The sequence below is a fragment of the Xyrauchen texanus genome, chromosome 15, assembly GCF_025860055.1.
Source record: "Xyrauchen texanus isolate HMW12.3.18 chromosome 15, RBS_HiC_50CHRs, whole genome shotgun sequence".
In the NCBI taxonomy this organism is placed as follows: domain Eukaryota; kingdom Metazoa; phylum Chordata; class Actinopteri; order Cypriniformes; family Catostomidae; genus Xyrauchen; species Xyrauchen texanus.
Window position 1 is genome coordinate 27,725,575 of NC_068290.1, and position 14,978 is coordinate 27,740,552.

General features: G+C 40.8%; 1 long non-coding RNA gene across 1 annotated transcript; it reads left to right on the forward strand.

Annotated features, from left to right (window-relative positions):
• The first annotated feature begins 139 nt into the window (after window positions 1-139).
• Window positions 140-3,708, forward strand: LOC127656044 (uncharacterized). Its single transcript, XR_007972133.1, has 4 exons — window positions 140-512; window positions 986-1,088; window positions 1,933-2,088; window positions 3,279-3,708. It is a non-coding gene; the product is annotated as an uncharacterized LOC127656044 (long non-coding RNA).
• Window positions 3,709-14,978: the final 11,270 nt, after the last annotated feature.

Sequence of the window (14,978 nt, forward strand, 5' to 3'; positions counted from 1 at the left end):
TAGGGATGTTCTGACATAGAAATTGTGGCCAATTTCTATAGCCCCTAATTGTTTTATTAACTGATAACCATTTTCATAAATCTGTTAAATATTAGTCACATTTAAGCTCCAATCTAGGATTGTATATGTTTCTAAGAAAACTTAGGCATAAAAACATTATAATGTACATTAAGAAGGATAACTGCTTAGTATGTTTGTAACTTACAGACAATCCTGATTTCACCATGAAAATGTGTCCAGTAGTTATGAACGACTTTGAAGATCATGAGAATTAATTGGTCAAAAAGTGTGGGAACCCTGATATTAGTTGGGGAAATATGCTTTATGGTTGGAGAGAGTTAATTTCAGTGTCTTGTACAGGTGTACTTGTTCTGCAGTGGTTTCTCCGAGAGTCTAATGGGGCCTTAAGAGAGCCAGAGGGGAAGCACAACACTTCTAGATTCCAGAGAGCTGCTCAAGCACTTCACTTCTGACAAACTGCCTAGCGGAGGACTACTGCCATTGCTTAGAGCGTTCGTCACACTATCTCTCTCACACACACACACAATGTCATACATATGATGTCTCTTAAGTGGAGTTTTAAGTTCTTGAAGACATGGGATACACGTACAATATCCCAAAAAGTAAACAAATCTGCAAACAAACAATTATCTTTTCTTACAACTAACTTCACATTTCTTAGCCATTTTTGCATTTACTTTTTTTTTATGCATGTTTAGGAATAGAACATAATTTTTCTTTAGTTAAAAGAATGAATTGCAAACACTGAGCACGTACCTTTGCCTTTCAATCAATGAAAGAATTTCAGCTTTAGAAATCACTAGAAATTCACACATTCCTAAACTGGTAAATTATGTACTTCACATTATGTACCGTCACAGTTTTGTGGGTTTAGTTACTCTCCTAACCTCTCTGTGCATTAGTTGAATGAGATTGGATGAGATTACTGAATGAGATATTTTGTGTTTTTGTTGTTTGTGTTTAGTGAACATGCATTCCGGATGTCTCCTGACATAACACCCAGGGAAGTGACCAAGCTCCCATTTTAACAGGCTGCCAGATGCCACAACCATGGAATAAACATTCAGGTGTGATTGTGTGCCTATTCGGTCTGGGTGATATATCAAATATTCACATTATATTCACAATGGTTTTGCTGATGATATAAACTGAAGAAACAATGTGACAGTTGCATTAATTGTAATTGGATTTTTATTTGTCCCATCTAAATTGTCATTAGACTTATCTTGCAATCCCTCTGTATTGAGCAAGTCATAAGTATGAGAGTATTAAGACATATGTTTTAATGTTGACACTGATATAAACTTGGCAAAATGGCATTAGAGTTGGCTTTTTTTTCAGTGAATTCTGTTTCATTCAGTCGATTACATTTATATTATAAGTTCCTGCGTTGCATTTTTTTTAATATATATTATTATTTTATATTTAGTTTTGTCAAAATTACACCCTTGGCAAATGTTTTTTTTTTCATTCATTCATTCATTTGTTTGTTTGCTATTTATTTTTTTATTTTTTATTTTGGTGAATTCCAGTGGCATATATATATATATATATATATATATATATATATATATATATATATATATATATATATATATATATATATATATTATTATTATTATTATTATTATTATTTATTTTTTATTATATAAATAATAATTATTATTATATTATGTGTAAAAATTACACTATTTTTAGCCATGTCACAGCAAATACATAAATAGTCTTATATTTATTGATTATCAAAAAAAAATTATCATGATTTTTTATAGCTGTAACACCCATCCCTAATGTCTACATAAAAGTCCATCTGATGTAAAATCTATCCTATTCGTCTAATAGGATCACCGTCCATCTCTCTTGTCAGTGATCTGTTCAGTCTTTATGTATTCCCTTGTCATATTTTTTCAGGTTCTGTCTGGTTGTACATAAGCCTCTTGACCGAGACCACGGTTTTGTGAAGCTGCAATCTCGTCTATGAAGATATGAGTACCTGCTGCACAGTGAACTGGCCAGCCTCAAATGCCACTACCGTGAAACAGACTCACACATCCAACAACACAAGAGGTGAGAGAACACAGCATGCATAGTGATGACGAGCCAACTCATGTGGATCCAGGTGTTTTATTTGGAGTCATAGATGCTCCACCCCCATTCCTGTTTGTCCAAATAATTAGGCACAAACCCCCGATAATAGCCAGCCAAACTCAGGGACTGTCTCACCCCCTTTTTAAATTGGGCCTCGGACAAGCCACAATGGCTGCTGTCATATCAATTTGGGGATACACTTGTGACCCAAGTGGAAGCCCAGATAACATACTTCAACCCGCCCAATTGCACACTTCTTTGGATATGCCGTGAGTCCCGCCCACCTCAGCGACCTCAGGATATGCCTCAGATGCTGTGTGTACCGCTGCCAATCTTTACTATAGATCATGATATCATCCAGATAGGCAGCACATGTGGGCGAAGGACTTTGTCCATGAGTCGCTGAAACATCGCCGGGGCCCCAAACAAACTGAACGGAATTGGTGTCAGCCAAACGGAGTGGAAAATACTTTTTTTTTCTCGTAGGATTCAAATATCCATATTTAATATCCAGTATCGAATAAAAACGAGCCGCACCCAACCGATCAAGCAGTTTGTCAATGCGAGGCATTGGGTATGCATCGAATTTAGACAACATGTTCACTTTTCTATAATCCACATAAAACAAGACTAGTCCCATCACTCTTATGGTGCTTTTCCATTACCAGTACCAGCTCGCCTCGGCTTGCCTCGCCTCGGCTTGCCTCGACTCGGCTCGCTTTTCGCTCCGTTTTCCATTGCAGACAGTACCGCCACAAATAATACCCGGTCGTCATAGCGACACCGCAGGAAACTGCTGTGACGTAATCTTATACGCGACACACATCCGCTACCCACACACACAGGACAATGGAGGAAATCGAGTGTATGCTGTTTTTGATCCTCAGGATGTGGCTGTTTCTCACAGCAAGAAGACAAACATTGTTTCATGAGAGGCTGAGGGCAGCAAAACGAAACACTGCTGAAAAAAACAGGAGAGTTTGGGAATTACTACAGAGTTCAGACTACGAGACTGAATCCGGTGGTTCACAGCCGACGTAAGAGGTTAAGTTATGCTAACATAGCTAACGTTTGCATATGTGTAAATACTATACTATATGCAAAGTATTTAATCAACTTTATAGCTACCAGTATTACGTACTAAAATGTGCATGGTTTATGTGTTTCAGATCTGTTTAGCTTTGCAAAGTCGCCATGACAGACCGTCTGTTTGGGCTTTCAACCGAGCTACTGATTCACTGACACTGGACGGCTGACAGTAGAACAGCAGATCTACAACAAGAAAATATGTCGAAGCACGGGTAGTGGTTGAAAACGCTTTTGGTAGACTGAAGGGAAGGTGGCGTTGCCTCATGAAAAGAAATGACTGTGATGTTACAATTGTGAAATCTATGATTCTTACTTGCTGTGCTTTGCATAACCTTTGTGAGAGTCACGGGGAGGACTATGACAATGACTGGGATGCACCTGCAGCAGCAGAGCCTGTGGTGGCAGTGGCACAGGGTGTTGAGGAGGAGGGCAGAGATGTACGAGAGGGTCTGATGCGTTATTTTAATTGCTAAATAAATACATTATCATTAAATATGTTGTCTCTGCTGTTTTTCATTAAAGGTTATCACAGTATACAATCTGAAAATACTTGTTCAAACCCTTGTAAAAAAGCAAACCATCAAAAAAGACACTGTTTGTAATAAGTTTCAAAAAGGTTTTATTTAAACACGCATACAAATAGAAAAAAATATAATATTAATATAAATTCACACATCCAACTATATACATATGTTACATGTAGTGCAAACATTTAATTAAAATAAACAAAGGGGTTTCAGTCCAGGGGCGGTGGAACAGCATCCCACCGGTTCAGTGCCTGGACAAGCTGGCTCAGGGTTCCCAGAAAGGCCTGGTTGAAGGACGACATTGCAGCAATCTCCTCTCTCCTTAAAGCCGCTTCGAAGTTCTCGGGCATGTGCTGCATCATCGAGTGCCATCTGTAAATGGCGCTCCCGCTGTGCCATAATAATAGTTTTGTAGGCTATATCTGTGCAAACTATTTAAAAATGGCGGAGTTATTCTGGATACTCCGTCTGGCGCGCGCAATGATGACGCAGTGAATAGTGACGATTCTCTCTGACCAATCAGCAGTCGGCATTGTTTTTACGTCACATTTTAGTATCGCCTCAGCCCGCTCAGAACCTTGCCGGAGGTGGTACGAAAAAAAGTACCCGAAAGCAGGTACAGGTACAACTTTTACACAGTGGAAAACCAAACAAAGTCGAGTCGAGTTGAGCCGAGGCGAACTGGTACTGTGTAGTGGAAAAGCGCCATTAGGGACTAAGACTAACGGACTGGCCTAATCACTGTGGGATTCTTCTATTAACCCCAAGTCAAGCATAGCCCTCAATTCCTCCCACACTACCTTTTTTGTGTTTTTGTAAATGGTAGGTATGACTTTGGGGTCGTTTCGAAATGTCAATAGCACATCAGAGAATTCTCCTTGCAACCTCCTTGATTTGGGACAGTGAGAGGTGGTCTCCACAGGGAACCGTGGTGATTCAATCATCATTTTTAAATTCACCTCCATACCAAGCTTCTCCCTCTCCGTGACCACCGTCGCCAAAGTCACAGGGAGGCCTCTCTCCATAGTTTTAGAAGGTTGAGGTGGTAAATCTGATGTGCTCCACCTATCCATACTGTCACGAATGTAAGGCAATGAAGGCAGACGAAGGTTGAGGATCCAAATGGAGCTTACTTTATTGTTAACAAAAACACAAAGGAAAACCCTCAGTGGGGAAATAAACATAAATAGAAAACTCGGGCAGGGAACACAGACCAGGGTAACAACATTCACAAACATTCAACGAATGACAGAGACTGAACAAACAGACAGGGTTTAAATACAAAAACATGGGACAAAGGGGCCAATGAACAAACAGAACACAAACTAGATGACAAGGTGATTAACAGAAACCAAATGCAAATTAACAAGGGCAGGTGAAAACAATGACAGAGAACACGAACGCTAACAAGGAGACTAAACAAGGGACAAAAGTGAAAACTAAGGAGTGCAAAAGTGACAAAAATGGCAAACAAAAGAGCAACAGTGAAACAAGACAAGGTAAACATAACACATACGAGTCGACTCTTAATCAACTTTCTGACTCGCCATGTGACCTCAAAGGGCCCTTGCCTTTTTGCAAGTAATTTAGAGCTTGATGTGGATAGTAATACAAGGTCTTTATCTCCCTGTGTAAATACTGTTAGCCTTGCCCCCCTGTTATACATCCGGGATTGACGTTCTTGAGCCTGTAGCAAATTTTCCTGTGATAGCTGCCCCAATGTGTGGAGTTTTGCTCTCTGGTTTCCTGTTTGAAGGTCCCTCCTCCCAACTTTCCCTCATGATGTATAAGACACCACGAGGCTTGTGCCCATACAATAATTGAAATGGGGAGAACCCCATGGAGGCTTGCTGGACCTCTCGCAATGCGAATCACAGGGGTTCAAGCCATATATCCCAATTCCGAGCATCTTCGTCCAATAACTACGAATCATGTTTTTCAAGACTTGATTAAATCGGCCAGATGGGTGCAGAGTATATAATATATATTATTATATGAATATATCATTAAAATAAAGTATTAGACTAAAAGTACACCTGTGAAATCTATTTTCATTTCTCTTTACATCTTTATAACTCTCCTAAAATGTACCTCATGCATTCCCATCAGAGCAATGCCTGCAGCCATTCTCCGCTGTGGCAGAGATGAGCAGGTGTTTGAGAGACTCAGTGCGTTCATGTTTAAAGTGGCTGAGAACACTCTCGCTTCACGTTGTATGTGAATGCACCATAAGATGCTGTGTCTCTGAGGCGATTGCTGTAAATATTGTGTTCTGTGTCTCAGGTGAGTTCGTCTCGGGTTACTTTGCTGTAACCCTTGTTCCCTGAAAAAGCAGAACGAGATGCTGCACTTGATTCAGTGCTTTTGGGTCTTTTGTCTGAAGAGCAGTCCTGGAACATCCTCAGTGCGACAGTGAAGTGCAGCATCTCATTCTGCTTTTTCAGGGAACAAGGTTTACAGCAAAGTAACCCGAGACGTTCCCTTATCAAAAGCTGCATTTAATGCTGTGCTTGATTCAGCGTTTTGGAAATGAGAATACCCATGCCGCCTCACTGTGGGTGTCTGGACCCCTTACTGTTGTTTAGTGTGTGCTCACAAGAGCGCGAGAGGTCTCAGACATGAGCTTGTGATGTTGACTCAAGGACGTAAGGGCCCGGAGTGGCATGCACATCCAAACTATAAAATCTTATGAATATATGTGGAGAGGACCAGTCTGCCGCATCACAAACATGCTGTAGAGGGACACCCCAGCCAGAGCTCTAGAAGAAGCGACCCCCTTGGTAGAATTAACCCTGATGCCTGCTGGCGAAGCTTGACCATGCACCCTTGTGGCAGCCGCCCCCCTGTTACGGCCCCCATGGCAGACGAATAGTTGCCCTGACTTATGCCACTGGCTAGTGCAGCGGACGTAGACCTGAGAAGAGCATGGACACGCATATCTCTATTCATAGGGGCGCGAAAGTGGACCGTCCTCAGGCTGTTCGTGAGGGGGTATGGTCCTGGAGCCATGTAACCAGGAAAGTTGCATTTCTCGGGGCCGGCGGGTAAGCGGTGGACGGTCCGAGGAGGCCCGTGCCGTTCCAGCTGTGGCTGCCGTGCTCGTGCCACTGCGGTTGACCGGCCATCTGTGAACAAAGCGAGTGAGCAAGGGATTTTTCCCCAGTGGCACCCCATCAATCAAGGCATGGCAAGCCGATAGAGCTGCCACATAAACACTGAGAGTGGCGGGGCATGTGCCTGCTGATAATTTTTCCTGCAGAAAGTCCAGAATTGAAGCAATCTGGCAGTTAACTGGATCTACATTACGTGCAGCACACCACCTTCCAAAGGCACCCCATTTATTGGCATTACTTCTTCTAGTAGTGGCTTCGGGGATTGGCCCTTGTGTGAAATCCCCTGGCTTTGAGCCAAAACTGAAACGGTCTCATATGCAGAAGGCCCATAGGAATCACAGAGGATGCAGATGCCATGAGACCTAACATTCGTTGATACTGAAGAACAGTACAATCTTGGCCTGGCCTTGCCTGACTTTGCTCAGGGTATACTGAATGGTCTCGATTCGAGTGGGAGACAGCTGTGCCCGCATCATGAACGAATTCCATATGATCGCTAAATACATCGTTCTCTGTGTAGGAGAGAGAATGCTTTTATTGGCGTTGACTCTCAACCTCAACAAAACCAGGTGTGCTAAGACAATATTTCTGTGCTGTAATGCTTGTGCTAGTATCAGCCAGTCATCAATATAATTCAAAATGTGTATGCCCCAGAGTCGTAATGGAGCCAGTACTGCATCCAAGCACTTTCTGAATGTGCGAGGTGATAAAGCTAGGCCGCATGGAAGAACCCGATATTGGAAAGCTTTGCCCCTAAAAGCAAACCTCAGGAACTTCCTGTGTTGTGGCAGAATTTCTATATGAAAATATGCGTCCATGCGATCGATCGTGACTAACAAATCGCGATGTTGGATTTTTGACACGACCGTTCTGTCAGTTAATATCTTTAATTGAGTGCCTTGACCGAGCGGTTCAAGCCTCGAAGATCTAAGATAGGACGCAATCCCCCATCCTTCTTGGGAACCAGGAAGTATCTGCTGTAGGAACATGACTCTCTCCCTAGAAGGGGAACATGTTCTATGGCCCCTATGACTAGGATATTTTACAGTTCTTGTGACAGTAAATGAGCTTGTTCCGGTTTCACGGTAGTGGGAACCACGCCGTTGAAACGCGGAGGACGGCGAACAAATTGAATTCTTTACTGTCCTTAGGACCCACATAGAAATATCCGGCAATAGGTTCTCTGAAATGGGTACCAATTTTGATACTTTGAGGGAATGTTGGATGTTCCACATCCTGGGCGACAACAGAAAGCAACGGAACACCCAACATTTTTCTGGAAACCGCAAGATTTCGAAACACCAGAGGTGGCGGGAATAGAGAGGTTCCATGGGGGTGTAGGGAAGGTGCTGGCAAATGTTTTGCGTGCCCCGTCCCGAGAGGGGCTACCCCCACAAGGCTGGGCGCAAGACTGTCAGGACTTTCTCTTTCTAGAAATAATGGTCCTGAGGTCTTGCTTTGGAGGCTGCTGAGGGCAACGAGCCAATCCCCACTCTTTGCAAGGGGGAGTGCGACTCGCCACACTCTGTTTTTGGACCTCCCTTCTAGAAGGACCGGGGGGAGGCTGGGTGGCCGGCAGCCCCTCCCTCAGAAGGTGGGCATCAAGAAGGAACACTTTGTCCTTATCCTTAATGCCTGAAAGGTTTAGCCACAGATGCCTTTCCGTGATGACCAAAGCAGCCATTGAATGGCCGATAGTGCAAGCCATCTGCTTGGTCGCACAGAGAGATAAACCTGTGGCTCAACGACACTCAGAATGCTTCCTCGTCGATAGTACTCCCCGCACTCATGCCCTTTAATAAATCACCCTGGTACGCCTGTAATACCTCCATGGTGTGTAGGGCAGCACCAGCCTGACCTGCTGCCTGATAAGCCTTCCCCACAAGCGTTGAGGTAGTCCTACACAGTTTTGTGGGAAGAGTTGGTCCTTTTAATTATGATGCCGAACCAGGAGAGAGATCCCTGTGGCATCACCGTATACCCACGAGCCTTAGCACCCACGATTATCGAATATGTCGGCATCGAGGGCTCAAAGATACGGGAAGTATAAGGTTTCCCCCATGAATGAGTCAATTCGTCATGGAGGTCATCAAAGAAGAGGAGAGACTGATTTTGAGTTCCCTTTCCCCGGCCACCAGACAGAAATCTGTCTTCTAATTTTGAACGTTTGGGGGTCTCTTGTTCATGTGGCCAGTCTAATTGTAATCTGGCCACCGCACGATTAACCACCTCAAGCAATTCCTCAACCTCAATTCATCACGCGAGAAATGCTCAGAGGTAGGCAACTCAGATTACGCGGTCCGAAGAGATTCATCGTCCCTCTCATGAACTGAAGAGGTGCCGAGGTGTGCTTCGAGATCATGGGAGGGACCAGTTGGAACTGGAGAGAGCGCGAGTGATAGGGATGAACCCGTCTCTCGCTCCTCTGTCAGATCCATACGTGAGCCCCATGACGAAATGGTCGGGCTGGCTCTTTGAAATAAGCGAGATGAGTGTGCAGCATATTCACTGAGAGCAGCTCACAGTGCTCACACCCGCCTCGCTCCAACGCAAGAGCAGCGTGCTCTTCCCCCAAACAAACAAAACAAAACTGGTGTGTGTCCGATTCAGCCATATGGCGTAAACAGGGGAACACATACCATTTGCTTTGTTTATCGCTCATTTTCTCTTTGTCTTTCACACTTAAGTGATAGAAGAAAAGAAGAAAAAGATTTCTGAACACTGCTTGAAAAATCTAACTCATATAGAGGAAAATACAGAGTTTGAGAGGCTTGAGAAGCACAACACATCACAGAGTGGTTTTGTAACGAATGTAGGAGTGAAGGCAGACGAGGAGGTGCAGATCCAAAAGCAGGTTCTTTATTATAAATCAAAGTGAGGGCAAACAAACAGGAACAAAGAAATATCCACGAGGGAAAACAACATGAACATGAAAAACATCCACAGGCAGGAGAAACAACCATAACATTCACGTACAACAACATTCAACGACCGACAAGGGAATGAACGAACAAACAGGGTTTAAATACACAAGGACAAGGGTAACAAGGCCAATCAACAAACAGAACTCTGAAACAGGATAACAAGATAATTAACTAAAACCAATGACAAACAAGAACTGAATCAAGGTAATCAAACAATGAACCAATAAAACCCAGATACAAAACATGGAGGGAAAACAGGATGTGACAAAACTAGGAACTGAACAGGAATTTTCAAAATAAAAGTACACAAAAGAACAAAGGACAACAATGAACATGACAGGTTTGAAGACAAAAGACCTGACAATGCACCTGTGGCACATCTATTTATAGTCCTGGTACTGGCGCATTCTGATGATGTCATCAACAGAGGCTATAAATTCTAGTCAATTTTATTGATGTGTTGCGCACATTTTCACAGCTGGTCACTCCTAAAAGACGTTCCCAAAGCGCTGAATCAAGCGCAGCATTAAGTGCAGCTTTTGATAAGGGAACTACGTTTACTTTAACAAGTGGTTAAAGAAATAGACTCTTTTTATTGGCATATTTTAATACATTCTACAAATACCTCAAATAACATATAAATAACAACAATCACATCAAGTGCTACATTTTAAGTTTGTGTTCAGGAAAATCTGCCACAGCGAGTACTACATTCTCCTCCATGATGTTTTTGAATATATAAAAGCTATGCCATTTCATTAGTTGTGAAAATAATCCCCTCTGATTGGTCAATGACAAGCGGCAGCCACGGAGATACAAAATATTTTTATCTTGCGCGGTTTGCGCCACAAGCACTAGCAGTCATGAACAACAAAGTGTCAGCATTGCATAATGAAAATATAATGCATCATATTTTGTCATTATGTGAAGGTTCGCTGCACAACACCTGTCTGTCTGTTTTTCCTTCAGGCTACTGTTTTATCTTAGTAAGCATGCACCAGTGTTTTTAGTGACTGTCTGAACCGTCTATTTTCAAATCACAGTTTGCTTAATAGGAGAAGCCATATCCATTGCGTTTTTAATATGTGTGTTAAGTTGCAGTTCAGTTTTGAAGATGCTGCATTCTGTTCCATTTAGCTGTGCTCTGTCTAGTTGTTTGAAAGACTCACAACGCATTGAGTCCACTGCCACACGCCTGGTGTATGTGTGTGCGTGTGCGTGTCTCCCCAAGCTCCTGTGGCGAAAGTCTCGATGCTCCATATTGTTGTTACTGTGATGATTCATGAAGTGTTCCATTCAACACGGAGAGTCTGAATTTCCACCTTTCAATTGGGGAGAGTGCAATGGAATGACAATATGTTGAACTTGGAAACTTTCAACTTTTTTGGCCAGGCGGTGTATTTGCACATGTATTTATCTATGAGTATCTTTCAAACGAACTCCAGAACCCAACTCTTATAATGTACAGTGGAACAGAGATATAACACATGGAATAATGTACATTTCAGAATAACAGTTAACTATAAAATAGGATGTATATATTAAAAATAATATAAAAGAAAATACTTGCTCTCTGCCTTTATTTAAATGATTGCAATATTTGTTATATTATCCTTGCAATAGAAGTAGCAGTGTGGTTCTGCAATTCTTTTGTCTAAAACATTTCATGTAACAAACAAACTTTTTAAAGGTTTTAAGACAAAACACCATAAGCAGACTTTCAAAAACAGAATGGGTTTATGTTTGCAGTACCAAGGGTTCATGAACTGCAACTATTTATTTGTAAGTCTATAATTGTCGTGTGTGTATCAGCTGCATTTCCAATGCCGGTGTTTGCTAATTGATTAGCACCACCAACACCCTGGATTGAGCAGCTGCATCGATGACCTATTTCTCAGAAAAAATTGCAAATTGTGATTTACGCCACTTCATTAACATACAGTAAACCCACAGTTTGTAGGTAAAAAATTGCGCTTAGAATTAGCATTATCATGAAAATAGGATAAGACTGTTGGATTGTTTTTGCCCGTAGCATTGCCTCTAGTGTGGTCACAAAAAATAGAGCCCTTTAAATTAATGGCATGTGTTAATTTCGACAGCGTAAAACAATAAAAAAAAAAAAAATACAAAAAAATTAGTAAAGAACTATTAAAAGTAACTAATCTAAACTGAAAATTAATAAATAAATAAAAACTTGGGGAAATTTTCAACATTATAAACCTGATTTATTTATTTATTTTTTACATATTGTTCATATTATATATCTACACAGTTTTTTTACATCAGTTTTTGATTCCAGTTTTAAATTAAATGTATCTGCTGTTCAGGTCCTTTGTAGTGCATTAAAAATAATAAGGGGCTTTTGGGGGCCAATCAGTTTTACCAATGTTTTATTTACAGAGCTATGAGAGAGTCAGCCTCTCATTATACACTACTCTTTTGGTCTTTTTGGCAATTGTTGAAAGCGAAATAACGTGAGTCGGACTCAAACTCAGCATGTCTGAGTATGTGAGCTAACCACTAGGCCATGGTTCTTCTGATGATAAAAAATAGTGTTTTATATTGAATATATTTGCCTTTTAGCAGCATTGTCCTGCATCAGAAATAATAATGGTATTTAAGGGCCAATCAATTTTACTGATGCTTTATTCGCAGTCGGCTTTTAAAAGAGCCAACCTCTCATTGCATGCCACTTCTCACCACAGGATGTTTAATTAGACACCCAAACTAATGTTACTCCTGTTACTTTAAATTACTTTTAATATTAGTAAAAAATATGAAGAAAAAAAAAAAACTAATGCATTAAATAGGCTGCATAAGGGATAGTTCACCCAAAAAATTAAAACTATCTTATCATTTACTCATCTTCATGCCAACCCAGATGTGTGTGACTTTCTTCTCCTGAATACAAAGTTTTTTAGAAGAATATCTCAGCTCTGTAGGTCCATACAATGCAAGTGAATGTTGACCAGAACATTCATGTTCCAAAAATCACAAAGGCAGCATAAAAGTAATCCATACAACTCCAGTTGTTTAATCTATGTCTTCAGAAGTGATATGATAGGTGTGTGGGACCCAGATAGCAAAAAATATCCGCACGGCTTCTTTTTGCCTCCGTCCCTAAGCTGTCGGCTATAGGTGTGTCCCACTGGCGGGGATGGAACGTTTGCCGCCGAATTCGTCACTCCCATTTCTTGCGAGATGCCGCCCGCGAAAAGCTGGCGGGCCGCCCGCTTCATTTTCTCTGGCGGTTGCCTCGGGCTGATCGACCGCGGGCGGCTGGCGGCAAGCCGCTTTGAAATACAAGGATTTCTACTCTCAAAATCGACCAGCCATGTTGGCTATTATTATTTTTTGCTCCAAAGCCATTAGGGTTTATAACAGAGTCTTGACTCTTGATTCCATGATAAGGTAAGGTTTAGGAAATGACATTTAAATTACTTTGAAACTCTGAAGCGATTATACAGTAATATATGTAAAATATATTGAATTATTTTATGCACTTGAAAATTGTTTACATTTCTTTGATTGCTGCGCATTTGAGACATGCACCAATAAACCAAAAAGAATTCCTTTTGTAAAACTTACTTGGCAATAAATATCTTTATGATACTGGTTAGGTTTTAAAATAGATATTTAATTCATGGTATGAACAATTTAGCAGAATAAATTGATGAAGTTAGACTTTTCACGAATGCCTGACTATCAGTGAACAGTGAAAGACATCTGCAACATGGCCAAAATCTCGGGTATACTTTAATTTTTTTTATTAATTTGCAACCATGGTGATATCTATCATAAACATGAAAATCCCTGTTTTGACGTGAAGGATAAACTCAATGAAAAAGCAAAATTATCCTCTGGTTTCACATTTGCGCAGAAATTTCGTTTATGTCTACATTTTTTACAGGTTTTGCAATTATAACCTGTACAAATGTTTAAGAAAGTGTTAAAGTCCCTGTAAAGGCAATAAAAAAAAATCTAAACGCATTATAAATGTTAAAAATGTATTGCTAAAACACATTACAAAGACTGAACTGTGAAGTTCCACTGTCGCCAAATCTGTTTCCGGTTTACTTGCGCGTCGCCCAAAATGTCTGTTTTTACTCGATGTCTCCAGAATCTTCCGAAAATACGCGTCAGCGATGTTCATCGCATTGTTGATGCCTGGTCCCCTGCTCCGACAAGCAAGAGGGACAAGGGCTTTAAACTCTACATATCGAGTTATCAGCACAACTACAAGGGTAAGTATTTGAATCTAATGTGGTGTGCCGGCAGATAGCGGCTAAGCTAGTTCGCCACGTGTTAATTTTTTATGTAAGGTTAGTATAGAAGCTTGTTTTTTCTTAGTTTTAAAGCAGACTGTTTGTTAATTTTTGTGATAATTGTAATATAAATTATATTAACTTGCTCTCCTCTCAGTTTCTAATAAAGATCAGGGCACAGGTGAAGTCACTGTCAGGGCATTGTGCTACAGGTCCATGAGGAAAACAGATAAATCTCACAGTTTGAGTGTATGATGAAGCTAGAATTGATAAGACCGCAGTTACAGGCTTGTTACTTTAATAGCCCGATGTTCCTGGGGACTCGGCTAAGGTTATTCATGTTTAATGTAACTCAAATCAAATGAAAACAGTTATTGTAGGCAGGTAAGTTTCCCTAACTGGTCCCCTCTGTGTAAAATGCGTTCTTATTCAAGTTTTCAACTCAGTCATTCGTTTATGATGCAATCTTGTGTTATAAGTATTAGGCTATCATGATTATACAGTGAGCAAGCTATATAAATAAGTATTTAATATAATAAAAGTGTAGAGCAACAACCGAGGGTGTAAGGTAAAGGCTGAATATTGTAGATTTATTACAATATGTTGCATGTTTGAATTAAAATACCTGTGGATATGCAGGAGCACACACTCTACAAAGGCCTGACTGGAGATTTGCCTGATCTATCCGTCCTTCAGGTGAGTAGGGATACAACAATAGCAAATTTCACTGTACAGTATGATATATCAACCGAAATCTGTATACCAATATTTCATTATTTTCTTTTTCCTCCCCTTTTACAAACAAATATTCTGCTTCAAAGAAAAAAAATGAAATTGATGTTATCATAAGGGTTCTTCATTATGAACTTGTATGCCATGCATAAACATACTGTGGATAGAAATTACAGGGAAAGTTACTGGTATGATAATTGTGGTTATATTATATTACTA